At 38.7% G+C, this 26,060-nt stretch overlaps 1 protein-coding gene across 1 annotated transcript in view; it reads left to right on the forward strand.

Moving 5' to 3' along the window:
* Window positions 1–26,060, forward strand: part of IL12B (interleukin 12B) — a 168,491-nt gene that overhangs the window by 27,898 nt on the left and 114,533 nt on the right. Inside the window, exon 2 of the mRNA XM_075766273.1 lies at window positions 21,827–21,912. The gene's annotated coding sequence lies outside the window, so the exon portion shown is untranslated. The remainder of the gene's footprint in view (window positions 1–21,826; window positions 21,913–26,060) is intronic.

Consider the following 26,060-nt stretch of genomic DNA (forward strand, 5'->3'; position numbering starts at 1 on the left):
TCAGTGTGGAAAGGTTCCACCACTGCAGCCTGAGCTTTTGTGCTACAGGAAAATTTATTTGCTGAACCAGAGGGAGACTGGCAAAGATAGCCTATTACTGTGAGTGTTTACTGGGGAAATGAAAACAGATCTTTGCTGCAGTAAATCTGATGAGACGAAGATAAGGAAGAGTATTAGCCATTACCACGTACATTTGAAAAAAGGAGTAGCTCACTGAGAAATTGCTTTGCTTTCGGCATTAACTCCACCACTGTGTTGTTATTATTGCAGCCAGTGGTAAGACCGTGGACTTTTACAAGGCGTGCTAATGCAGTCGTCTCTCTTGTAAAGGAAAGACTTGATCAATATGCATTTCACAGAAAAAATAGCAGGATAATCATCTTAGGAAAAACTTCATTGGGTAATGAATCTTATTCAAGTATTTTTATTACAGAAAAATTCTAAAAATTAGCTTAAATTTTGAATAACTGTAAGGAAAGAAATGTTACCGATAACTCTCCTTTCTGCAGGAGCCATCCATATTATTTAATTTCAGAGCAGTTTTACATTCCAGCAACTGGGATTTAATTACTATCTCCTTTTATAATTCATTTTAATAACTTTAATTATAATTTCCTTCAATGGTCAATGCTTTGGACATTTCATATAATTATAAGGAATTGCTATGTGATTTTGCATTAATGAATATTCACTAATTATAGGAATCTCAATATCTTTTATTATTAAAATGTTCCAACCAGAATAAAATTCAATGATAGCTTAAAGACAGAGTGCAGGGCCGTCGGTTTTTGGGTGATTGAATAAATGAGAAGATCATATTGTTTTTCAGCTTCATATCAGTTTCAGGAAGAAGATGGATAGATCAGCGGTCTGTTTTGCTCAGTGAAATGGAAAACATGAAAACAGTAAAACAGATATTAATTAGAAATAGGCTGAGACACAAGAACGAGACTTGAATTTTAAACATATCAAATTTTAGGGAAATTAATAGTTTTTATTCATCTTCTGGATTCAGATAAAGAGGGGCAGGAAAAAGGAGAGTGAGGAATTTGAGTTCGAGTATGGATCAGAGGAACTTGGCAATGAGAGCTTGGCTCAGACCCCATGTGTTTATTTCTGAAAGAAACAATAATTGATGTTTCTCCAGTTGCACAACTGTTCTGCATCACTATGCCATGTGAATCAGGGTAACATATAGCTATAACACAGCTATATGTACTTAAGTGTACATAAGTACGCTTAAGATAATTCTTGAGATACCTTCATTACTACCTTTCTTTTGATGCTATGAAGTGACCTAAAACTACATTTAGAAAGAACTCCAAAATGGCAAAGTAAGCCTCTAGTAAAGTCTCTGAAAGTTGCTGAGGTTTGTTTTGGTTTGTGGTTGATTTTTTTAAATTTTTTTTTTTAATGTATGGGAGGTCAGGAATGATATATTGGTTAGATTTGCTTATCTTAATCACTAGCCTCAATCGTATCTCATGGGTATTGCATATTGCGTGGGTGAAGTTTTGTTTGTTTAAAATCCTTAAATAAGTAAAAAATGTCTAAATTCATCAAACTGGAAAGAGAAGAACCATCATCACTGGGAAAAGTAGGGAAAACTGGGTTCTCAGAGATTCCTTCTTAGCGTTTGACCTTGGGAGTATTGAAAATGGTACTTTTCATACTAACTTACTGTACTCAGGGTTTGCTAAGCAGAGCTGACTTTTTCTTTTTGGAAATCATCAGCTAGGTTTCAACCCCTTCTCTCCCAAAGCACATCATCTTTTTAGTGGTGGTTCCATGAAAGAATAACTGTTCTAATTGGTATAAATTGTGAATACAAACATATCTGCTCTAAGTTATAAACATGAGTTTACCTGGTTGCTGCATTTTGTAAAAATGGAAGGTCTGCACTGTGAAAAAATGCTTATAAATCTGAGATTGTTTCCATGCCTAAATATTGAAGATTTCCTGATAACAGTAAATGTATGCTCTGTGTGTGCTAGACTTTCATCAGCAGTTGTTCTTCAAATAGTCAGAACCTCAGATAACTTTGTAACAGATCCTACAGATAACTTGCTGGCATTGTGATCATCTTGTGCTAAAGTTTATGGCTCCTTCATGTCATTCAGTAACTACTTTTTCCAAGTTGTAGTGGAATACCAACAAAACTAAATATGTCAGAAAGAAAGTTTGGCATGTACTGTGAAAGGGTGTGAGAACAAACTTATGTTTTCATGAGAACAAGTGTTCTGTTATGAAATGAAGATAAATAATGAGAACAAACATTGCATTAAAAAAATGAGGATTTAATGAGCTGGAATTGTGGTCAGTCCCAGTCCCAGTGAAAGCTTCCCCCCCCCCCCCCCCCCCCGTTTTTTATATTTATTCATCACTAGTAAATGACTACTTGAAAGCGTTACCCAAATTTGTATCTGACTTCTTGCAAGCATGTACCAAATTGACATTTGTTAGATCACATAGTGCACTTTGCTTAAAATAGATTTCAGGTTTGTGTGGAAATTTATGTCTAATTTCCAGCCAGAATGGTTGTTCTTTTTTATAAAGCATTATGATTATAATTACAGACATGTATTTATAAAGTCATGATCCACATTCTTTCTGATGAGCAAGGAGGTTAACATTCCATTAATGGAACTGAATTATATCAACTTTTCCCATTCCATTCTTGAGTGTATACCAGTGTGCTCACAAGTTCTCAGAGAGGAGGCCACCATTCCTGGTTGGACCCTGTTTTCTGGGACAGGGAGTATTGGACTTCCATGAGGAAGGCTCATTTTGTAATGCTTCTGGGTCTGTGCTAACCTAGGAACATCACCATTCAGGATGAATTACTGCAATGAACTGCTGAACCTTGTTGCAATTTGGTTTTTATTAACAGCAAACTATTCTTATGCTCTGGTTTGAAACAAAACCAGAGAAAATTAGGGTCCAGTTGTGGTATCTCTGAAATGCGGAGGAGATTAGCTTCAGAGGAGTTGGCTCTGGACCCTTCTCCTAGGGTGGTGTTTGGGATGCAGCATAAAAGGTGGTCTCTTGTCCCTTTCGTTTGTTTGATCTCTTCAGAGTGATAGGAGGAAAGCCCTTTACAGCCATTCTCAAACAGCAGCTGTTTAGCTCTCTTTCTTTGAAAAACATCTTGTATTTCATAGACTCATAGTTTTAATGGGCACATGGACAATTAGATCATTGAGTCCAACCTCCAGCCTAACACTGGCCATGGAAATTCATCTAGTTTCAGATCATCAGTCCCCTAAACAATAAAATGCTTGTTTTACAACTTGGAGAAGGAAATAAAACATACTTTGCTTTAGTGAAAGTATCTATGTGACTAGTTTATTTGTGAGACTGCTTTATGGAGCCTATTCATGCTTACTATTGTCTGCCAGACACCAGCCTTCTTCTAGCTCATGATACCACAGAGGCATAAATTTGGCATAAATCATCCTGGTCTGCTGAAAAAATACCACTTTGGGCAGGAAGCTTTCTTTTATCTCAGCTGGTGAGAGTGTATTTGGCTGCTACATGAAAACCCATCACTAAGAAAATTCAGCCCTGAGTGCCTCAGCTGGGAGTGCAGCAAGTGTGGTAGAAGAAGAGCTCTACAAGCAGAGAGCACTGCTTCCCCGGCCTGGGCACCCATGCACAGAAGCTGCGGGGCAGGCTGGCAGTCACCGTGCTTTTAGCACCCAGCTCTCCCTGCAGGAGGAGATATTAACAGTTGTTCACAAGTTGAAGCAACAGAAAGCATACACACAAAGCCTGGAAACTTAACACCAGAAGAAAAAAATCAAAGCTGTTAAGGAAGAAAATCTGCTTCAGCCAAACTGAAATCCTTTATTGACCTAACAAACACTGCCTGCTAAAAATTAGAGCCCTAGCATAGGGAGAGACCGTGGTATAATTGCATACCACTAGTCACTGAAAGACTATCTCAGCATTGAAGCAAGCTGATAATTTTCTTTTTCAGATAAATATAAATATTTCTGCCAAAGTAAGACTTTTACTCATCATTCATGAATTTACAGTATCTTAGCAAAGGGACGGAATGTACCGCAGTGGCTAACAAGCTAATAGTTTCATAAATAACCCTCTTGACACATGTAAGATGTTAACATTTTTTGAGGTTTAGGCAGGGTTTGGGGCAGCAGAGAGTTTATTTGCTTGTTTCGGTTTTAAGGCAACCAGGTCTTTTATTTTACCTCTCACCAATGGGTGAGGCATTTCTGTTGGCTTCTCTGGTCTTTCCCTCTTCCAGGCAAGCATTCCACAGTGACTGACATTTGGCTATAGGTGAGAGTTTCCAAAAACATGTATTATTTAATTTCAGTAAGACAGATATGATTTGATTGACAATGTAATGTGAGTATGAAGCAGGGAATATACCATGAGTTGTACTTAAGATTTACAGTTGTTCAGTGTCTTTGTGCCATAAATCTATACAGACAATATACGCATAGAAATCTACAATGGGTGAAGTAGAGTAAGAGTGTTCTTTAACAGGAAAAAAAAAAAAAAAAAGAGTCAGTCCCTGCGGTAAAAAACTTACAATCTAAGAGGCATGGAGACAAAACAAAAATTTGTAGTAGACCTGGAGTGAACTGTCAAGAAAATGCCTGTAGCAAAAGGCTAACCAAACAAGGTATATGAGAATGAAGCAGCATCCTTGGTCAGACAAGAAACTGAAGGTTATTCCAAGGGCTCTAATTTTTAAAAAAAATAGACAAGAGGAAATTGCTGAAAGGATAGGCTGGCAAAGCGGCAAGGAATTTGCACAATATGCACACATATGGTGCAAAAGGAAGATACTAGTCACTGGTGAGCCCTTGGCATTACAAAACTATATTTGGATGCTTATCTGACCTGCAGGCAGGAAGGTAGGGTAGAAGCCAGAAGTGCTATCCCAGTTACCCTGGAGATGTGCAGGCAGAGTACCTCCCCGTGGCAGCGTGCTGCCCAAGCTGGGTCCCCGGGTGAGAGGAGGCAACGTATTTATGGCTCCCAAGATGTCGAAGAGGAAAGCCTGTATCCCCGAGGGGTGAATACTCTACAACTTAAGCTTCAGTGTGATGCTGGTGATGAATCTGAGTGAAAATTAATGACTTTTGTTTGACAAAAATTAGCTTTCAGGAGAAAATTATTTGCTTTTCAGGCAGTTTTCCGATGGCAATTAAAGCCACATTTTTCATATAGAGTAGATGCTTTTGGAGAAGAATTCTTTGGTTTATGAATATCCAAGAATATAATTTCCCTTGAGAACCAATTTTTAAATTGTCTCTGCTAAAGCTTCAACAGGCTTTCAAAGGCTTACCTTTCTTCTTTTTTTTTTTTTTTTTAAACAATCAGGTGAGACTTGCAGCCCCTTCTCATCATTAGTTACTACACAGAAGTGCCTATCGATGATGTCTGTCTTTTTCTTCAGGCCAGTGACTATTTCTTTCATTGAAGAAATATATAGTGAATACAGTTCAATGAAGCAGAAGTGATATATCCAGCAATGCCAGAGAAAATCACACCTATTTGGTAGTTTAAAAAGGAATTTCTGAATGTCCATTGCACATCTGGTGCCCACGAGGTATAGAATTTACAGGGAGGGAGTTGACTTTAAATGTGCCTTTGTACACACAGTGGATACGTGTAGATATATGGTCTCCCCAGGCAGATTTGCTTTTTCCCACCAGCTACTCTGCAGACAGCCGAAGATATTACTCTGTTCGTGGTGTTGTGTACTTCTGACTTCACCATCCCTTGTGACTGTCTCCAGTAATGCTTTACAACTTTTTTTTTTTTTCCCCCTCCAGTCTCTACTTGGGTTTTTTGATTGTTTGGGGGAGTTGAAATTTTTTTTGGCATGTGTTGTTTTTGCTTCTCTGCTAGGTTTATCTATTGTTTACTTTTTTAGGCTTTTAAGGGGCTGTTGTTCTCTCCTCAGCTATTTTTAGAACATCTGTTGTATTCTGATTCAAAAGAAATAATCCATGTCTCTGTGTTAGGAGCTTTCTCAGCTCCTTTTAATGACAGAATAGTGCATATCAACAATTTTTGAATGACCATGTGATCATCCCAGGAGAACTGGAATAGAACAAAATGTCTTAGTGAAAATAATTTTTTGGAATTCAATCACCAGCTGTGTACTGTAGATCAGTGAGGGTGCATGTTCTTTTAAGGTACAAAAGTTAATTACACTAATAAGAGTGGTTCTGCTTCCAACTGCAGGAATCAGTTCAGCTGACAGTGGCTGTTTGGCCTGTTGTACTGCTGTTTTTACCAGAGGGAATTTTCATCACAAGGCAAAGCATAGTTCAGGGACTGTTTACTAAACAACATAAATAAGAAATGGGAAATGAAATTACAAGTTCAAAAATATAAGACCACAATCCGGGAACCAAAGAGACAAAGCAATTAAAAAAAAAAAAAAAAAGGAAAAAGAAAAAAAAGTATGTGCCTGTGTACACATTGTAAGTAGCTAGTTTTTTTAAGGGACCGTGTTACACTTATTAAACAACTGCAACTTTGCAGAGTGAAGAGAAGAGAGAATAGTCCAGTTAGGAAACACAAGAAGCTATTAACTATTTAAAGTTAAAAGCACACTGTGGTTACTAGAAAGAGCAGAAGAACCTTCATCCTGATGTGTGATGTGTATGGCATGGTATGTGTGGGCACAGTGACAAGAGGTATTTATTCCATCCAGTGTTGATGACACAAAACCTCCCCCAGCTCAATTCAAATAAAGGGTAAAGTGAAATCTGTTCCTCCTATCCATGATGCAAATACTAACAGTCTTCCCTGGGGCTACAGTCAAATTGGGAGCAGATGGAACTTTTACACTGAACTCTGCCATTCCTTCTGCACGCAGTGCTGTCTATGTGGTGGTCTATAACGAAGGTGATTTTGCGTAGCGCTTACCCTGTCTGCAGGCCGCTGGGAAAGTCTCCACGAGAGGCGGCCTTGTTCAGCACCTGCTCCCTTGCTTCTTTTCCTTCGGTGACTGTGTGCACAGAGCCTCTCCGCTGTGCGGATTCCCCGCAGGAACAGCAACAGCAGCTCCTCTTCCAAGGGGCTTGAGCAGAAGAGGGGTCACAGACTTGTCCTGTCCTGTCTCATATGTTCTCCCAAAACACACATAATGGCTTCAGTCATTGGAACCTGCTTCTTGATTGTGTCTCTGTAAACATCCTGAGATTTGGTCTGTGCAATCGATAAGCTTTGAGAATGGTAGCTGTATTTATGAAGCAATTTTTACTAGACCGCAATATTCATGATGGAATGCAAAGCCACTCTGTCTCAATTTGTTTCTGATTTAAACTAAGAATATATGGAAATAAGGACATGTGGAGCTGCACATGAGCTAAAGACATGCTGATAGTGCTCCTGGGACTGGGAAGAGTCTTCCTCTGCCTTTCCTGCTGCTAATATTCCTTTCCTAAGCACCTGCTATGGGCTGTTGTTGGGAGATGCTGAATGTGGTAGACCTTTGGTCTCACTCACTATGGCAGTCCTTCTGGAGAAGTCATCTGTGCCTGTGTTACAGGTCTATTTTGTGGTCCTGGACAAGCAGAGTGAATGAGAAGGCCTAAAAAGGACAGGTGGAAGAGGAGAGGGATGGAGTTAGGAGCTGCAGGTGGAAATTGAAGCATACTGGCAGAGCTGCTCTGAGGTAGGTCTGGAGAGCACAAGGGTCCGGGTCAGAGCCTCAGCAGGGAAGCATGCGGGTGCTTGCCCACTACCTTCAACACTGGCCAGTGTTGCCAACTACTGAGAAGCAAATTCTAAGAAAAAAGGAATAAAACAAGAAATCTCCTCAAGTTACTCTAAAGGAGCATGATTAACAAAATGTGCATGAAATCTTACTATTTCTTCAGATAAATTCTTAGGTTTCAGCGTTTATATTTAAAGTCATGAGGTCACCAATTATATGCAGTTCCAAGAACACATAACATATTTTCCAAACTGAATACCTTTTTTGGTATTGCCCTACTAAAACCTTGACAACTAGAATAACAACAATGTCATTTGAACTGAGTGACAGCTGGACATGGGGAAGAAGGGAGGGTGCATTAGAGTGGAGGGCTCTTAGAAATGAGTGGAGTATTTTGCTGTCACTGGCATACAGCAGAGAGATGATCTACTTCTGCAAATGAAATAACTTCAGAGAAACTGTCTTGAGCCTGTCTGTCTGTGTGTCCCACCTGCTGTAATGCAGGAAAAAGCTCTGTTTGCAACAACGTAAATTGGCTTAAGTGATGCAAATTGCTTTGAAACTGCTGAGTGCCGTTACGCAACATGGTGCAGAAGACCTTCACCAACCCCTCCTGGCAGCTTATCCTTTTACATTTCAGCAAACACATCTTGTCCTGGAATTACCTAGTGCCTTGTAAATATCATTAATATACAGAGGGTCACGTTTTGCTTTTGGATGACTGTCAGAGTCACAGTTTCATTAAGAAGCAGAGGATAGCAAGTAGCATGCTTTTGTACATTTAGATGGGTGCACCTTTTCCTTTTTATAAATTCTAGGGAGGCAGGCAAGAAATTGCCGGTGATAAAGGTCAAGAACTGAAGCCCTAGTGTTCATATATACGTACCATAAATAATAATAGATTTCTTCCATGAGTTCCTACATTAATCATAGTAGCTTCGTAAGTGCCTTGTAATGATAGAATAAAAGGGTATTGCTCTTGGCACGCTGCCCACATCTGAGTTCAGTATGCCAAGGTAAACTGACTTCCCTGTGTATTCCTCTGTTCTGCTGTGAATGTAACTCTTAACTCTACCGCTATGGCTGGATCTGTACTAGCACGTCAAAATGTCCCAGAAGAGACTCTAGTGCCCTTATCTGAGACGGTTTGTCCTGCCTTTTTGTCATCCTGCCCAGGCCTTCCATCTGGACTGGGCCGGCTGGCGTGTCTTAGTGAAAGACACCTGAAGGAGGGGAGTAGTTGGTGAACATGTACTAGGATGGAAGCGGATTAAATGTAATCACTCCTGTGAATGCAAAGGAATCTTTTTTTTATCAACTTGCAGTTGCAGCACGTAATTCAACGCGATATCTGTGGTAGCACAGTAATTTCAGTTTCAGTATGAAGTGCTATACTGAACCCAAATGACTGTCTCGGCTGCAATGGGTGGGATTTATACTTCTTATTTAAAATCCCTTTTTCAGTTTTTTGTGTGCAAGAAATTGACATTACCACAAAATTAATGTTTCTTTTTTTTTTTTTTTTTAAGTGAACAGAGTTAAACTGAAGTCAGAATGACCTGTCAATGTGGCTGAAGCCAGCCGCATGCAATTCATAGCATTTGCCTTGGGAGCAGTCCCACCAAAGAGTCACACTCGGAGACCAGCCACTGGGGTGAGAGTCACCCCATCCTGACCTGCAGAAGTAGAGGTGTCCTTCACAGCATGTCTCCTTGTTGCTTGTAGAGAGTGCCCAGACAACGAACTAATTGTATAACTTGAAATAATCTATGTTAAATGGCTAAATCTGACTTCCAAAGTATAAAGCAGTAGGCTCACTTCTAACCATGCCTGGTTTCTGTTGTTGGTTGGTCATGTTGTGGGAGCCACCCTTAAATTTCAACATAACAATAGATTTTTATAGAAAGGCCTGCATTACAGCCATAATTAGTTATATCTTAGGGGAGAAATAGTTAACAAATCAATAATTAGTTAAGACAGTCTAATTGAGGTGGTAGTTGCTAAAATTTGTTATTGTTATATGCAAATTCATGAACATCTCCTGGGTGTGACCAGGATGTGCTGTACGGTGAGGTATGTCTTGGGCGCTATGAAATTCCCAGGGACAAATGAATTTAGCCAGTGTCTTCAGCGTACTCCTATGTGTCACATCAGGCTGTTTCGATGTGGTAACTTGCAAGCTGTATTTAACCTCCTTGATCTTCTATGATTTCGGAAACACATAATTAACATTCAAGCAGGCCAGAGTATTAATTTTTCATGTCATTCAGACACGTGTTAGTGGGATCTCACTTGCCATTGTGGTTTGTGGTTCAGAGTCCCTGGTTAGAAAGGTTAGTTAGTACTGGCAGTGCTCAATGTACTTCCATCTCTAGCTATGCTTAAGCACAAGGTTCAGCAGTACAGGAATGGTGGCTATCTACAAAGCATCTGATATGATCAAATGCAATAAAACAAATTCAGTTTTGGGAACTGCTAGATTCCCAGTCAGTGCAGTGTCCACCAACTGGAGGGAAACTTCTAGACACAAATGTGCACATAGGGTTGAATTTTTTGCTCAAATACATATACAAAATCATGTACCAAGCACCAAAAGCCAGCCTTGAAATTTTGATGTGAATTATTATGCATTTTTCAGGGTAATTCTAGAAAGGATAATGTTGGTAGATGTAAGATGATGTGGAGTATAAATTGAGAGGAGAGATTTCTCTCTAAGGCTTCACTTGTATGATATCAGCTAGTGGGCAGAAGAAGAGGAGAGTGATTACAAAGCTGTGTTTTGCTAGATAACTGCAGAAGTATTCATCCTACCATGCAGAGGAGATAAAGTAGAAAAACACCTTTTTCAGCTTGAAAAATACCAGCCTAAGTGGAATCAGTTCAATTATTTCAGCTCAGTCTACAATAAAAAGCAGTTCATATCTTAGAATTACAATTACATGGTAATGTGAATTGCAATTTCTTTCTTTATTAATGCAATATAACAAACAAAATATGAAAAACAACAGTGCATCAGTGTTTGAGACTAGTTTCTAGGAACTTGAAAAAACACTTAGCCACAATGGATCTTCAAGCATTATCTGGCTTGACTTTGTTATTATAATTTAGTGCCTTGAACTGAAAATGTATAAAATTTATCTTGTTATTTCAGAGCCTGCAATACTGATATAGCACCTAGTCCTAAAATACACGAAGGCTCTTTCACATTGAGAAATACTTCTCATAACTAAGTGACTTACTGGATCCCAAAATAAAGGGACACTTTGTGCTAATTATTCAGTATTTACATTAGCAACGCCAAATCCATGCACTGAAAAGTGAGTTCAGAGCCCAGAAAATTACCAAAATGAACTTCTAAGTCATGAAGAAAAAAGAAATCAATGTAGGATCTTTTTTGCTTTGCCTTTTTTGGAGCCTTAGGGTGTAAGGCTCCCTGTGTTTTCAAACCTTTCACCACAAACATGTAGCCTAGAAACTTTCTTTTCAACTGCTGCTGGCTTTCTCACATAATTACACAACTGAGGCCTGAAGGAGGTACTACGCAACTTGCAAGAAAATAACTAGATTTGGCACCACAGTCAAGGCAGACAGATACATCATTAAGCCAAGGAAGCTGAGAAGCAGTTGTGTCAATAACATCCCGAGCCCAACTTTATTATTTTTAGTTGCCTTTTAAACATCGTGGGGCCAGAGCAGAAAGGAGGTGGGATAAGGAGACAAGACAGCTGTGAAATCATCTTTCTAAGTGATAGCCTGCTGCCAAGCTGGGAGACAGCCCAGTCCACGGCATTAGCTAACGGGTGTAGACAGGGTCCGAGTACAGGCTGCAGGGTGCCAGCACATGTCGGAGGGGGAGGCCGAAGAGACTGTGAACGTGCACGTAAGGTTGATGACAAATCACCCATGAAGTACTTGGACAGGTGCTTTGAATGTCAGTTTGGCATTCTTCTTTGTGAAAAAGAGTTGTATGTGCCATCGGTCCACACTTCTGATCAAACAGTAATGCATTCCCGGCCAGTTAAAGCAGTCTTGCCTACAGCCACCCTGAAATGGAATTTTCATTCCTCAAACTTACGGCAAGGTTTGTGTGGAAGATAAGTGATAGTATAGGTACAATATTGATAAGTGGATTTTTAAAAAACGTGGATTAATTTCTTCCCTTCCCTTACTGTGTTTTCCTGTTTGTGTATCTAAGGTACTGGCTTTTCTCAGGATATAAAATAAACTATGGGGAAAAAAATTTCTTGTAGTACTGCGAGCCTGTCTGGAAGCAGGAACAGAAACCCACCAAAACATTACAACTGCAGATTCACGGGCCAGGAAAGCAAAGACACACCTGAACTACAAGGCACTTGAGAAAGACCTTGCAAATATCAAGTTTAATAATACATGAATTTGAGGCTGAACACAGATACAAAAATAGTAGATTTTCTGTCTTTCTCATTCTTTCAGGAAAAAACAAATACTCCCCAAACCTAAGAGAAGACGCACATTTTCCAGCAGCTTATAGTATGTAAACAGACATGTCATTAAAATTTCACATTGAACAACTGTTAGATACGGAGTGTATAAAGTCATCCAAGATAGCAGAAGTTTATCAGGAAATATAACTATTAAAATTTCCATAGTTGTATAATTATCCAATTATCTTTGCTAGTATTGGGTTATGGATAAACAATTAATTTAATACTGTCTGTAATATTTTTTTATACTGTGTACATGTGCTCAAATTTTTAACATAACTAAAAAGAAAGCACCTTTAAGCATAAATTTTATAGTCAATAAAATGTAACTAGTAACCACTTCTCAACCACCAGCACATTTTGTCAAAAAGCATCATGTTTTTGTTAAAGTATTTTATTAAACAATCCCATTACTTTAGAGGTAAAAACTAAAAAAATCCCCAAATGAAAACAATTGGATTCTGATCACAGTTGCTTTTCCGGCCAACTGTAACTGCCTTAGAAGTATACCTCAATGAGATAGATAGGTGTTAGGCTGATTTCTTTTTTAGTTTCCCATCCTTAATGCATTTTGAGAAGTGCGCTAGTAGTTTGTTGGCAACTCGTGTAGCTCGGGAGCAAGGGGCCAGCGCCTTGCGATGCTGATAGGTCTTTGGGAATCAGTGTTGATACACAGAACTGCGTATTCAAAATGAGCTTTCAGTAGCCTTATGCAGATTCTTTAAGCATTAGTTTGGAAAATTTTCCTTTCACTAAGCAAGTTCCTCTCAGCTATGAGGGACAGAAGATGCATTTTGAAAGGATAAATCAGATATATTTAATCTACTTCATTTAAAAATGAAGTTTACACAAAGAGGTTTGTGCACATCCACAGCAGGATGTACAGAATGGGGACACTGATCAAATTATCTCACTCCAGAAAATGAAATTTTACCAAGTGGAATTTTGAAAACCTGCAATCATAAGGGTAGGGAAATAACTAAATTATATTTAATAACGAGAAGAATTTGATGGCCTAATTAGAATAGAAAATCTTTAATTGCATGCTATTGCATATTCAGGTTCACTCAACTTACATACCACGCGGGACTCTGCTAGGAAGTTTGACGTTACGTGGTTTTAGCATGTGGTTGGGAGAGTTGTCCGTAAGCACCAGGCGTTTTTCAAGAGCAGAATTTTAAGTACATTGGCCTTTCCCAGAGAAGAATTAGTGACTTCTGGTCATTACAGCTTAGCAGCTTATTTCAAGCATGTAAACTATCAAACATTTGCAGGGAATCTAGAAAATGCAGTTTTATCATCACATATTTGTACGTCAAGGTACAATATTTTTAGGTCAGGTGTGTAAGATGCTCATAATGGCAAATTCAGTCTACATTTAAAAGACAATTGTGTATATAAGTGATGGAACAACAGTAACAAAAAGCAGTAAAGCCTAACCTTGTCATGCAAATTTCTTCCAAGACAGCGCTATAATGGGTAATAATTCTTACATTTATTGTATGCTAATGTCTGGGAATCTGTGTCAGTTTTAGAAATCCTGGACAAATTGAGTTCTGTGACTTGTAAACTGGAAGCTATGGATTGGAAATGTGATGGCTCAAATACTCCTAGATATTGTCATTTATTTCCTGTTTTATAGTAAATCTGCCTAACACCTGGAAAATTTAATTATTGCAGAAATATTTTGATGTGTGATGCTGGCAGACTTAAACTTGTTCCTGCTGAATCAATAGCAGGATTAGGCTTCTGGTTTATGTTTTTCATAATGGACTAGTTAAAAAAAAGCCAAACCTGTTCTGTTTCTGTGGCAGCTTTCCCCAAAGTTAAGGGAGTTTGGGAGGGGATCTCATCAGTTGGATGCACTGCCGTTCTCCTGAGTGATATTTAAAGGTGGCCCTTCAATGAGAGATAGCATGATGCGCATTTCCTGAAGTGGCTCTTACAGTTCACTTTAATTATTGAATCTATATGAAATATCCGGTGCAAGCAAACAGGAATGCTACTTAGCCACAACACATCTTAAAAAGGAACGATGTCTGCTCGTGTCCCCTTTTTTGACTGTTGGCTAAAATAAAATCCCAATAGCACAACTTCTTCTTTCAATTTGCTTACTTGATGTACTGAGCCACTGAGCTATGTAAACTGAGTTAATAGTAATGTGCAACAAGATAGAATGGACAGTAGCTTGGGTTTGGTTTGGGTTTTTTTCAGTTCAAGTGGCACAACGTCCCTTTGCAGCTGTATGGGCTGCAAGTTTTTTCCAGGAACTCCTTGGTTAGGCAATGTTTTGGAAAGCCTTACCTCTTCTCATCTGCTGAAAGGAAAAAGGTTGCAACATGGAATGGCAGATAGTTCGTGACCTGTGATAACAGTCAACACAAAGAAAAAATGTCAGAAAACCTACTTCTGCCATTTTCAATCTTTACTGCTTAGTGAGCAGCAAGAAACTGGCTGAAAGTAGTACCTTGTGCTCACAGAAGAAAGAAAGAAGGGCTCTTCAAATGCTTTACTAGGAATTACACAGTGATTGCGTCCTGCCGGATCCCTGGTGCCTCAGCCTGCTCCTGGCCCTGCCTACACAGAGAATATTTGCTGGGCTGGCTGCACCGCACAGCACAAACTGGCCTCAACTTCAGTCCAGTGACTCAGAAAAGAAATGTGTCCTTCCTAAGTGCCCCAGATGTTATTTCAAATATGGTGAAGCTTCCTCACTTGCTACTGTTTTATCTTGTACCACTATCACTCATATTAAATGAAATACCATTGCTGCAGAGGTATAGCATGGGGCATGGTAGAGAAATTCAGTTATGTGTGGATGTTTCTGGGTCACACGCCAATCAGGCAGTAGTCAGCTATGCTTGTGCATTTTTAAGTGAGGACATTTCTTAGTAAGCTTTCCTCATTGCCTGCCCACCACAGATTTTGTTCAATCCATATTTCACAGTCTGTTAGAAAATCTCCCTGAGGAGGGTGATGATGACACTTTTTAAACCTTGGCAATGTTTCCTTTTACAACTGCAAATATTGGCAAGTGCCTTGACCCTTCAATCTGGACCTGACGGTACATGGGAGCTACAGACTCAGACATGAAAAAGAACTTTCTTGCCTCAGAAAGGCGTCAGTTAGGTTATCAGAGTCAGCAGCTATTAGAAAGAAATTAAATCAAAGACTGAAAGGGATCAGAAAAAAATGAAATTGAGGTTTATCTTCTGAAGATGTTTGATAATGAATCATATTTTCTTAGGTTTACAAAGGTTGTCAAGTAAATCTATAGCTATTATTTGCTACATGTGGTTCCTATAATGCAAGTGAAATGCAATATACTGATAATGTACGAATTCTGCTTTCCTGCTCATTGGGTTTTGATTCCATCCCCACTTACAATTCCTGATTTTTGACTTATTTAAACACACCTCCTCTGCCTGCCAAATCTGTCTGTGCCACCACCTCTTGGGGAGCAATCCAGCATTTCAAAGCCATTTCTCTTGTAGCTAGCATTTCTTTTCATGGGTTCTTGTGGCAGTCCTTTCTGCTCTGTCTGAGCAAACATGGAGTAGGATATTGTCCTGAGGAGGGTTAGTTTGGATTCTTGGAAGACGCTGGATTTTCTTAATCCTAAATTTTCTAACGAGAAAGTGTAGATCCGATTCCCCGTGCAGTTCTGCAGCAGCCTGGCTGGCCCTTGCACTGGGCTTAGCTTCAGGCCCTTTCATTAGAGAGGTACCTAAAGCGCTCTCCTGTGAAGTGATGTAAAAGCTGCATATGCACAACTAAGGTAAAGGAGAGAAAGACTGAAATTTATATCTAATTTTGCTTAGGGATCATTCATGGGGAAAAGAAGTAAGAAAAGTAACAGCCATTGCATTCACAGCTGATGTGAGTCTTTAATGGATTTTCTCCCAGGAGTTTTTCAATTACATTTCAACCTATGCAAACTTCTGGCATCTGCAGCATCCCATGGCAAGGAATTCAGGTTCATGTTATGAAGAAGTATAGTTATTTTGAATCTGCTAGTTTTGCTAGATGCTCCCTTGTTCCTGTTTTGGAAGATCCACCGTGAAATCATTCCTGCTTTGCTCCCTCCATGCCACACATGGTGCCCAGCTCTTTCTAGCACGTTCACCTTGAGCTTTTCTCCTAGTCTGTGTAAATGTTCCTTCTATAGAAGATCCGTAACTTTCAGCAGCAGCACTCTTGCCAAAGAGATAAGAGGGGCACTTCTCAAGAAGATTTAGTCCATAACAGCATCCTAGCCAAGGGATGGATTTTGAGTTTCTACACACTAAACTTGGCTCTTCAATACACACACTCAACACAAACCTTCAGTTTAAAGCTGCCCCAGTTCAGGGCAATTGTTCTTACTTTCTTTTCCTGGTTGAGAAATAACTGCCAAAAGTGACATAGTCTATCAGAAGATGCAAGTCTATTAAAATGCACAGACCTCAAAATGATTAAAAAAAAAAATCAATTTTGGTGGAAAATTTGCAGGAAAAAAATCAATCCAAATGTAATGACTTCATAAAGTTAAACACCCTGAGGATTTCATATGCTAGTGCCAGTTGAGCCTTAGATACACTGGTACTGTTAACAAAAATTATTGAGGATAAAAATATTGCTGCAATTTATTAACGTTTCCATAAAACTACAGCTTAATTTAACAATATGTCCAAATTCACAATCCAATTTTGCAAAGTAAAGCTGTATTTTGTAAAGCTGGAAATTTTTTTTTCCCCATTAAAATTAGTGTCAGTAGGCATCTCGGCTATTCAGGTGGCTTTGGAAATTTTAGATCTCTTGTTCTAATAATTTATTAATAAAGTTTAGCTGAAAAATGTTTACAGTCAAAACTGACTACACTAAAACAAATGAACTATATTTAAAAAAATGCAAAAGTTGAACTATAAAAATGAAATAACACCACTGCTAAACGTTACATTTATTGATTTCATGGAAAATTAATAGCTTTTTTAATTCCCTTTTTTTTTTTATGTTAACGAGTGCTTTTTCCACTCTGATTCCAATGTACTGGGTCCTTAAATTTATAGCGTTAATAACATATTTTTAAAATATTATCCCTTCACTTTATTTTCATCCTGCCATTGCCCAATCCCAGCATGTTGTCTAGTGCTAGAATACTTACTGATAAGTGAGTTCTTTGCTTTTAAAACAAGGTCATTTGCAATTAAATGCTAAGGCAAAAGAGGGTTAAATATTTCTGGGTCATGGGTTGGTTTGTTGTTTTTTTTTTTTTCACTGATGTTTTCAGACAAATCAGTGCTAGAGCAGTGAGACCAGGAACTTGAGAGCCCATGTACAGCAGAACAGCTGGGACCATCTGCTGCCCTCCAGCTTGGGTAAGCCCTTGTACTGATACAACAGCTCACTGACAACTTGTGAACATGCAATACCAAACACTACTTTTTCCTTCCTAATCAGTTTCTTTCAACACCTCTTCAGTCAGTCTTGTATCTCTAGAAAACATAGACCGCCTAGTAAATCATGTTCAATGCTTTACCAACATGCTTCAAGCATAATTCAGTGATTTATGAAACAATCGTCTATTTAAAGTTGAGTGAGTGACCAAAATATAAACCGGGAAGCATCTCAATGATGCAAGCAGTTGACATGGAAACTTACTCTGGCCAACAACTATTATTTTTCACCAAATCTTTCAAAAATCATAAATATTTAGTGTCATGAACAGCAAACACTCAGGTGCTGCTCTTGAGAAAGCATCTAGCATTTTTCTTTCCTATAAAGATTTTTTTGAGTATTTGGAGCTCAGTCCTCTGCTGGTGACAGGGAAGGGATTTTCTGCCATTAAAATCAACTTGATCTTTATGAAGCCCCAACACTGATTTGTTGAATGTATCTTCTGCTGTAGTCCCAGAAACACCTAAAATTTGCAAATTGCAGTCTGCAGTATGTTTTCTAAGCTGAATTAGAAGTACCAATTTTTGTGACATTTATGGCAAGCTAAGCACTGTATATGTGGACTTCAAATTAAAAAGCAACAAAAGCCGACAAGTGTTGTGAAGGCTCTGACTGTATCCACATATGAGTTCTTACTGTGAAGCTAAACATTACAGAGAGTTGGAAAATGGTGCATAATCTGATAGTTAGGGCTTGTACTAAACGTGCCTCTGTGTGCAGGTAAGGACCCTCTTATTTACCAGCTATTTACAAGGGTGCTGATAAAGATAGTTTTCCCAATTCTGTGCTCAAAGCACCCCAGTGAACTTTCCCACATAATGAAAGTGGTGACCTCCAGCATGCATTTTCCTCATTTTTAAGCCATTTCAGAGTGCAATTTCCTAATGTCAGCTGTAGCACAGACGATCCCATGGCCTTGAATGGGACGCGTGGTGCAGTGAGCTGCACCTTCTGTTCACCAGCAGTGTGAAGGGGCAGTGGGATGGATTCCTGCACCTTCTGTTTTCGAAGCTGGCTCCTTGCAATCACAAACCTGTTTCTGTGCGCAGACACTAGACAAGAGTAAGTTTGTCTTGTGAAATACCAGCCTCACCTGAGCTCAGGTGTTTTATCTAATAGAAATATTCTGTGTTTAAATATTGTATGTTGGCACTAATTAAATCCTAGTCTAATTCTTCCCATTTTCACTACTTCTATCTCCCAACCACCCCTATAGGACAATATTGACCCAAACACCCTTTGAATATGCCTCTTTGCTCAGCATGGTTGCCGGTGTGCAGGGTCAACACTGGCCTAGCTTCATTGTGCCACTGCGGACTAGATACAAACAAGTAATTTTCCTATCAGGAGCACAGAACAAACACAGAGAAATGATCTACAGAAGTAGATAAAAGGTGGAAGAATAAATGAACTTTTAGTAAAGACTTGTGCTTCCTGGCAAAGAAAGGCTGAGAATATTCCAGATTGCTGCCTTTAAACAATCAATGAGAGAGAAAGAACACACATTTTAAAGGCAAAGAAGTTGCTGTGTGAGCACAAACTGAATTGCACGCATCCCATCAAGTTAATCTGATTGTACCTTGAACTGTTTACAAAATTGCAGGGGAAGATACTCAAATATGAGCGCTTTCCATGAAAGTGCCTTTGTAAATTAAGCATTATGAAATATTTATTGTGGTTCTTATCAATTTTTAAAGATACTAAGTGGTAACAGCAGGTGTCACGGAAACCTCTGTCGCCTCATCGTGGCCATTTCTAATTAAAAATATTGCAAAGAGAGGCTCCACCTCTTCTAACTCCCCCACTCCCTCAGGACTGAGTTGTTGCTGCATCGTTTTTCTCGAGTTTCACACAGAAAACGTGCCAGGCATGGGTTAAGAGAAATGGATATATCTCGTTGCGGAAGATCCCAAGTATATTTCTGACATATCTTACATACATAGCTGCATAGGTTGCTCATTCAAAAGTTGTTTTCAGGATAAATCTGAAAAACAAGGAATGCTAACTCTTCTTAAGTTAAACTGAAACTCCGTGAATCTTAGTTAGGAGAGCCTGTTGGGGGGTACTGCTATTTTTTACAAGCTAGTGAAAAAAAAAAAAAATAAACTGCTATCCAGTAAACAACTGCATTTTGGGAATTTCAGCATGTCTGGTGATGTTTGTGTCTTCATTACCCCTGGGATGGCATCACTCAGATACAAAGCTGATGAGCTCATAAAAAGGAACATAAAGAGTTTTCCATATCATCCTTTATTGTGTGCTCACCTCTGGGGCAGCGCAGAATTAATAACAAGATGATCATGTCATTGTTTTTGACAAAGAAAGCCTATTGTGCACATATTATTCTGGTTATCTAATGGAAAAGGTTTGGAGTTGATGGGTTGTTTTATTCCCCACAGCCCATACAGCTGTCTCAGAATTTTAGCACTATCAGACACAACATCCAAAGCTTTGGCTTATTAATATATTTTATATGAATAATGATATCATCATACTAAAACAAATTAATATGAGTTTGAAAAAGCGATTAACCCTCATGCTTCATGGTATAAATTGTGTCTTGGGAAGGAGATAATTGTCCATTTCAAGATTTCTTGCACCTTTCTCTATAGTAACTCTCTAACATGAGAGTTTTATCAGCTCACATATTATTAAAAAAATATTTTTAGAACTAAGCATTCTTCTTCACCACTTCTTGGATTGCTCTGGCAGTATTATCTTGAAAGCAAAAGCTAGCTGAAGGCTTACAGTCCATGATTCACTCTCTACAAGTGTGACAGAAAGTTGAGATACAACTTCACAGTGATTCCAGAACAACTTGTGTAACCTTTGGCTCAAATAAAGTGTTGTTTTTCCCCTCCTCAATTGTGTAATAAATAAAGGATCAAGAAGTGAAGAAATGCAAATAATATTATCAATGAGAGTAATGAGACCCTGAAACAGCTTCTGAGGGATCTGGTAGTTTCTTCATCTTAAAAGGCTATTAGTTACAAATACAAATTGATGTCTGTCTATAGTCTTAAATTCAGCTCCAGTCTGTTGAGCTCTGTTCAGGAATTACTGGATAAAATACAATGAACTTGACTTGGCTGGGTTATGAATGTATGATCTGAATAGTATTTCCTATTTTTAAAATTTCTGAGGCAATATTACCCAAAGGAGGTTTACCTATTAACAAAATTGCCACCGTGGGTGTTTCACAACCAGTGAGAGGTAACCCTCCAAGGGCAGAATAAAAGGTAGTTGGCACTGGAAGAAGGAGTCACTATAAATTGTGTTTTGCTCTAAAGCAGAAAAAAATTTCACCCTCCTTCATCCTCCCACCATCTGGCTCAAGGTTAACTATTTTCTGTTAACCTCTAAAGTCAAGCACAAAAATAAATGCTGCAGTTTTATCATTTTTATCAGTTGCACATGAACTTAATCTTTTTTTTTCTTATAGTAAATATTAGGGTATAGGGTCACCAGAAAACTTGATTTTGAAAAAGTTCAGCAAACAGAAGAAATACAAAAATATTGCCTTAAAGAAAAGGCCCCAAGAAAATAACTGGGACAGATGCCAAAATCTCTACGTTCTTCCTGGCATATTTGTTCACAGTCTTAATTTAATTAAATCTTATGGGATTCATGAATGATCCCAGTGCTTTTGTCTCCACTATCTCAAATCAGATAAGCTTCCACATACCTATAGCACCATTTGAAAGTGATTTTTGTAATTAATTTTCTAAAATAAGCGTACTTAATTTATACACCATTTACTCCACTCCCCTATTGTCTGACAAGGAAGAAATATAACTTGAGTTGAAATTATTTTGTCAGTCATTGTAACTATTTCTTTACCTGCTCTTCTGATAAAATTTATTTGGCTTGTCTTCATAAATCTTCCCATTCGCTCTTTGGATTTACCTTGCTGGTTTTCAGCACAGAAGGAGCATAAAATAACAAGTCTGTTGTACCTGGAACTGGAAGCACCTGTTGTTTTAGCAATACTGCAGAGAGCTCTCCTTTTGTTTAACGTTAGCCTTCAAGGACTGATTAGACCATATAATATGAAATTATTTATATGCACAAGCCAATTAAGCTTTATATAGATTTTCTTCTGTTAAGCAGTTTGCTAAATTGCGTATTAATATTACATTAATTAAAAGAAAGTTGCTGCCCACCAAAGCCCTCATTAAATGCTAATTTTGCTCATCTGATGGATGTCTATTTTTCCCAGGTCTCCTAAAACAGATATATCTGGAACATATGGGGCTCTTGGGAAAAGCAAAAGACTGAATGAAGCTAGAGACTTTCATCACCAAGGTAAGCCACAGCTAGCAATTCAGCTTCCTGGAGATGCCTGCCAAGACATCCCAGCACCTGACCTTCTCTCTGTTTATGGTTATAACTATGGTACTGCTCTGCTCTGCCCGGAGCATTGCCTCTTCTCTTTTACTGAGATGTGCACATGCATACAACTCCACATAACTGACATTTAAATTAGAGCTGTTTGCCCAGAGAGGAAGGAGAATCTCCATCCTCGGTGACGTTCACACCTGAAACAGGCGTGACCCTGAGAAATGTGTTCTGACCTTGAAGCCAGATCTAACATTAAGGCTGGTCCTGCTTTGAGGGGGGGGGGGGGGGGGGGGTTGGACCAGAGACATCCAGAGCTTCTTTCCAACCAAAATTATGCAGTGATTCTGTAACAGTGGCACTTCTGTGTTTGTTCTGGGCAGAGGGACTTTGTTTCTATGATATGAACCACTGTTGCTTTAAACAATGAATTTTCTTCTGGGTAGTCTCATCTCTCTTTGAAATACCTTATTTGTATTCTGGAAGAATGACCTTTTATAGGTTTTGAGGAGCCTGGACTCATTGCAAGCAATGCCATGTGCTACATTTTAGAAAATATATCACTGACACAAAATTCATGGTTGATTGTATTTGCCAAATATCAGATGAATTCTGTATCTGAATACTGAAGAGTTTTTTCCCACTCTTTCCAACCTTGCAATTTCTATGTTTTTAGTTATTAGTAGACACAGCTTGTTTATAGATGCTGTCTTCTAGGAAATGTTCAACAACAAACAGCCCCCTGCCCTTGTCCTCAGATGCCTTAGTTCATATTAGAACTATTTCCTTTTCCCTGAAGCACATGCATATTTCACCCACCATTACAGCCAGTGAAAGAATTTCCCCCTCCCACTCTCAGAGTGATTTTGAGAATTCACAAATGGCAGCTATAAAATGTTTTGGATAAAAGCAAAGTATGTCCTGCTATTCCTTAGCTGCTTCAAATGTTTCTGCAGAAATTATGTATTCATCTGCATACAGAGAAAGGCTGAACATAAATATTATGTTGGAATTACTTTTGTGTGTGTGTGCGCGTGCAACATAAAATAGTCTATTATGACAGAAGCACCCTACTTTAAAGTTGATGAAGGCAATCTGTGATAATTAAAGAAGCAATTTTTTTTAATTGCCAAAATTATTTCCAGAATTTCTTCTTAGAGATACTGCATTTTTCTTATTTTATGTTGTTAAAACTGAAATACTCTCCAATAGTTTAGTTTCTTCATTTAACATAATACTTAAACAATCAGAAACATTATTAATGACTTTTAAATATAAACATAATTATATTATAAAAATATGCAAACATTTTGTAGCTATTTTCAGAGACATTTACTGGTTAAGTAGTTAGAGATTGTTTTAATAGCCTGAGAAATGAAATAATTCCATTAATATTATAGGGATCTAACTCTGCTTTTCTGATGCTACTGTCTCTGAGGTTACAGGAGTTGCTATGAAAAATGCTTTGGCCACAGTCCCATCAAAATGGGATGAATGTTATAAATTACACAATGTTTCAGAAAGTATCCCCTTTTTTTTAATTTTATTTTTGCTGCTGAAATCTGACTAATATTCTGAATTGAATTTTACATCTCAAAACTTTCCTATTCTGTATTTTCTTGATGGGCAGTGCTGCTCCAGACTGCATTAGGTAAAAAATGTCACCACTCAAAGATTTGCTATCAGAAAACTTACTTTCATCTTCCCAGCAGTGAGATGAAATAAAATGTAAATAGAGCATGTCCTTTGTTGTACAACACCGTGGAATATCTCATCTTCTTGGTTGTGGTGTTTAGCTCCACATTTGCAGTCCTTTGGAGCTGACTGCTGTGTACTCACAGAGGAAAGGCGCTCCTCACGAATGCGCTACCTCTGTTTTGTGGAGATTGTGATCAGCACAGAGAAATGAGAGTCACGGCTTTTGGCTTTTCTTCTGTCATCTATCACGAGTTCCTGAGTGGTCCAGCTCAGTAAGTGCATCCATCTGTAAAATAACCATTCTGGTAGAAACAAACTGCAACACATGAGAAAAGTGTCCTTTTCATACAGACTGTTTCAAAATCAACAGCTTTAGTATTTTCTACTGCTTTCCTATATTGCTTTTTTTCTGCTGGAAGAGTGTGTTGCAGATAAAGACTATAACAGAGGGCTTGTACCATACTCATCCCTTGTACTTGAGGTGAGATTTATAAAGATCCCAGGTGTTCAGCTGTGTTCGCAAAGCAGGGCTTTACTGGGGAGAAGCTAAAGGAATGTCCGCTATTAGCACTCTCTAGAGCAGCACGAGTTCTCTTCACACCATAGGAAACTGGCCGCATGACTGCAGGGATTCAGTTTAGTGCTGCCTATATCCCATATTTACACACAAGAAAAGCACTGGCTGATGCCTGTTTTCTGAAACTATCTGAGGCAAAGTTGAGGTCAAGATGTGGGACCTCCCTTTTCTCCAGCCTGATTTGTCTGTCACCCTTATTCTAAATTTAAGATATGGGTTTACAGAATGAAAAAGGAAGAATCAGAAATGCTGTCAGTTAAATTAAGCAGTGGAACATCTTGTGTTTATTTTTAGTTTGAAAAAGTGGATTTTCTTCTCCATATGCTGAAGTTCTGCTGTCAGAGTCCGGCTGGTAATGTGCATGTTTTCGAAAACTTTGTGAACAAGTAAATGTTAGCCGTGCTTGGATGAACCTTTGGCTTAGCTTCTGACCCTTTCGTGGTTATTTTTGGCAAGAAAGTTCCATAGAATAATAAGCAGTGGGACTGAAATACAGAGAAGAGCCATGCTCTGCGTTGATGAAAGCTCTCAGAAGGCTTTTCCCAAAGGAGGCCTTTCTCTTCTTAGGCTATGCTTCACTGTCTGTCACCTCCAACAAGCTGAACCCAGGAGGCAGCTCTGCCACACCTGGGAACCTCTGTCTGACAAAGCCAGCAGGCTCTCAGCATCTCTTTTAGCTTCCTTCATCAGTGACACCCAACAGATTCAGAAGGCAATGATGTGCTGCTTTTCACCATCGCAGAACTCTGGTGCCTCTGAGCCAAAGCATATATTTGCTCAGAATCACAGATGCCTCCTATCTTTATTGAACAGCTATTTCAGCCCCAAATGAAGACTGTAGTCCCAGAAGACCTTGAAAGAAGTTTTGTGAAATGTTAGATAGGAATAGCACAGTACAGCGAAATGTGTAATGCACATAGCTGATCTTTGGCCTGCTTACTTTTCTCTCTCTGGGAGACTAATGTCTGTACATAAACACTGTGTGTTGGACTCCTTGCCAGCTGCAAATGTTTCCCTTTAGAAGAATTAATCATGAGGCTCCTGTACTAGGGAGATGTTGGACATAGAGGTTTATGGTGGAATTCATCTCCTCTAACTTGAGATACCTGTCATGTAATCGTCAGCTCTGTGCTCTTTGTCCAGGTTATCCTCTCTGGCAAAGCAGCACCTTTATGGGATGATTCCTCTCCTCCTAAGGTAGAAGTCTAAAATATCAAATGAATTGCCCTTTAGCAATGCCAGTTTCTCCCTCTGATACTGAAGGGAGTCTGGATAACTAACTCAGATGTTGACATCTGTTTGTTAGCTTCTGAATATGGACCAGATGAATGGGCTTTCAGTGTGGCAATATACCAGCTGTTACTGGTAGAACTGAAGACAACCAAGAATTTAACCTTCCTTTAAATTTAGAGGAGGTCTGTTATTGCCCTGTAGACTATGTATTTAAAAAATCATGTCAGAAAAAGCATTATCACATGTGGACATGAAATGTTCATTACCCGAGTGTCTGAAAAAAAATATTACAGTGTATGTTTTTGCGATACATTCTCAGCATGATCAAATGTATTTATTTTCTGTTACATCTCATTTTTACAGGATAAGCGATAAGATAGACATACTATATTTCAATGAGAAATAGATGCTAGTCTAGTGATTAGTGATTAGTTAACTTATTTTTACCCGAAAACCCCTGAAAAATGTGAATTTTTAAAATCTTAAACAAAGCAACCCTTCTATTGCTGCTCCTGTTTAATACCATACCTTCAAAATTTAGCTGACAACCCACAATCCTGTAAATGTCTTTGAAAATTGCATTAGTGAAGGTACTTTTTAATCCAAT

The sequence above is a fragment of the Balearica regulorum genome, chromosome 14 (assembly GCF_011004875.1).
Source record: "Balearica regulorum gibbericeps isolate bBalReg1 chromosome 14, bBalReg1.pri, whole genome shotgun sequence".
NCBI lineage: Eukaryota > Metazoa > Chordata > Aves > Gruiformes > Gruidae > Balearica > Balearica regulorum.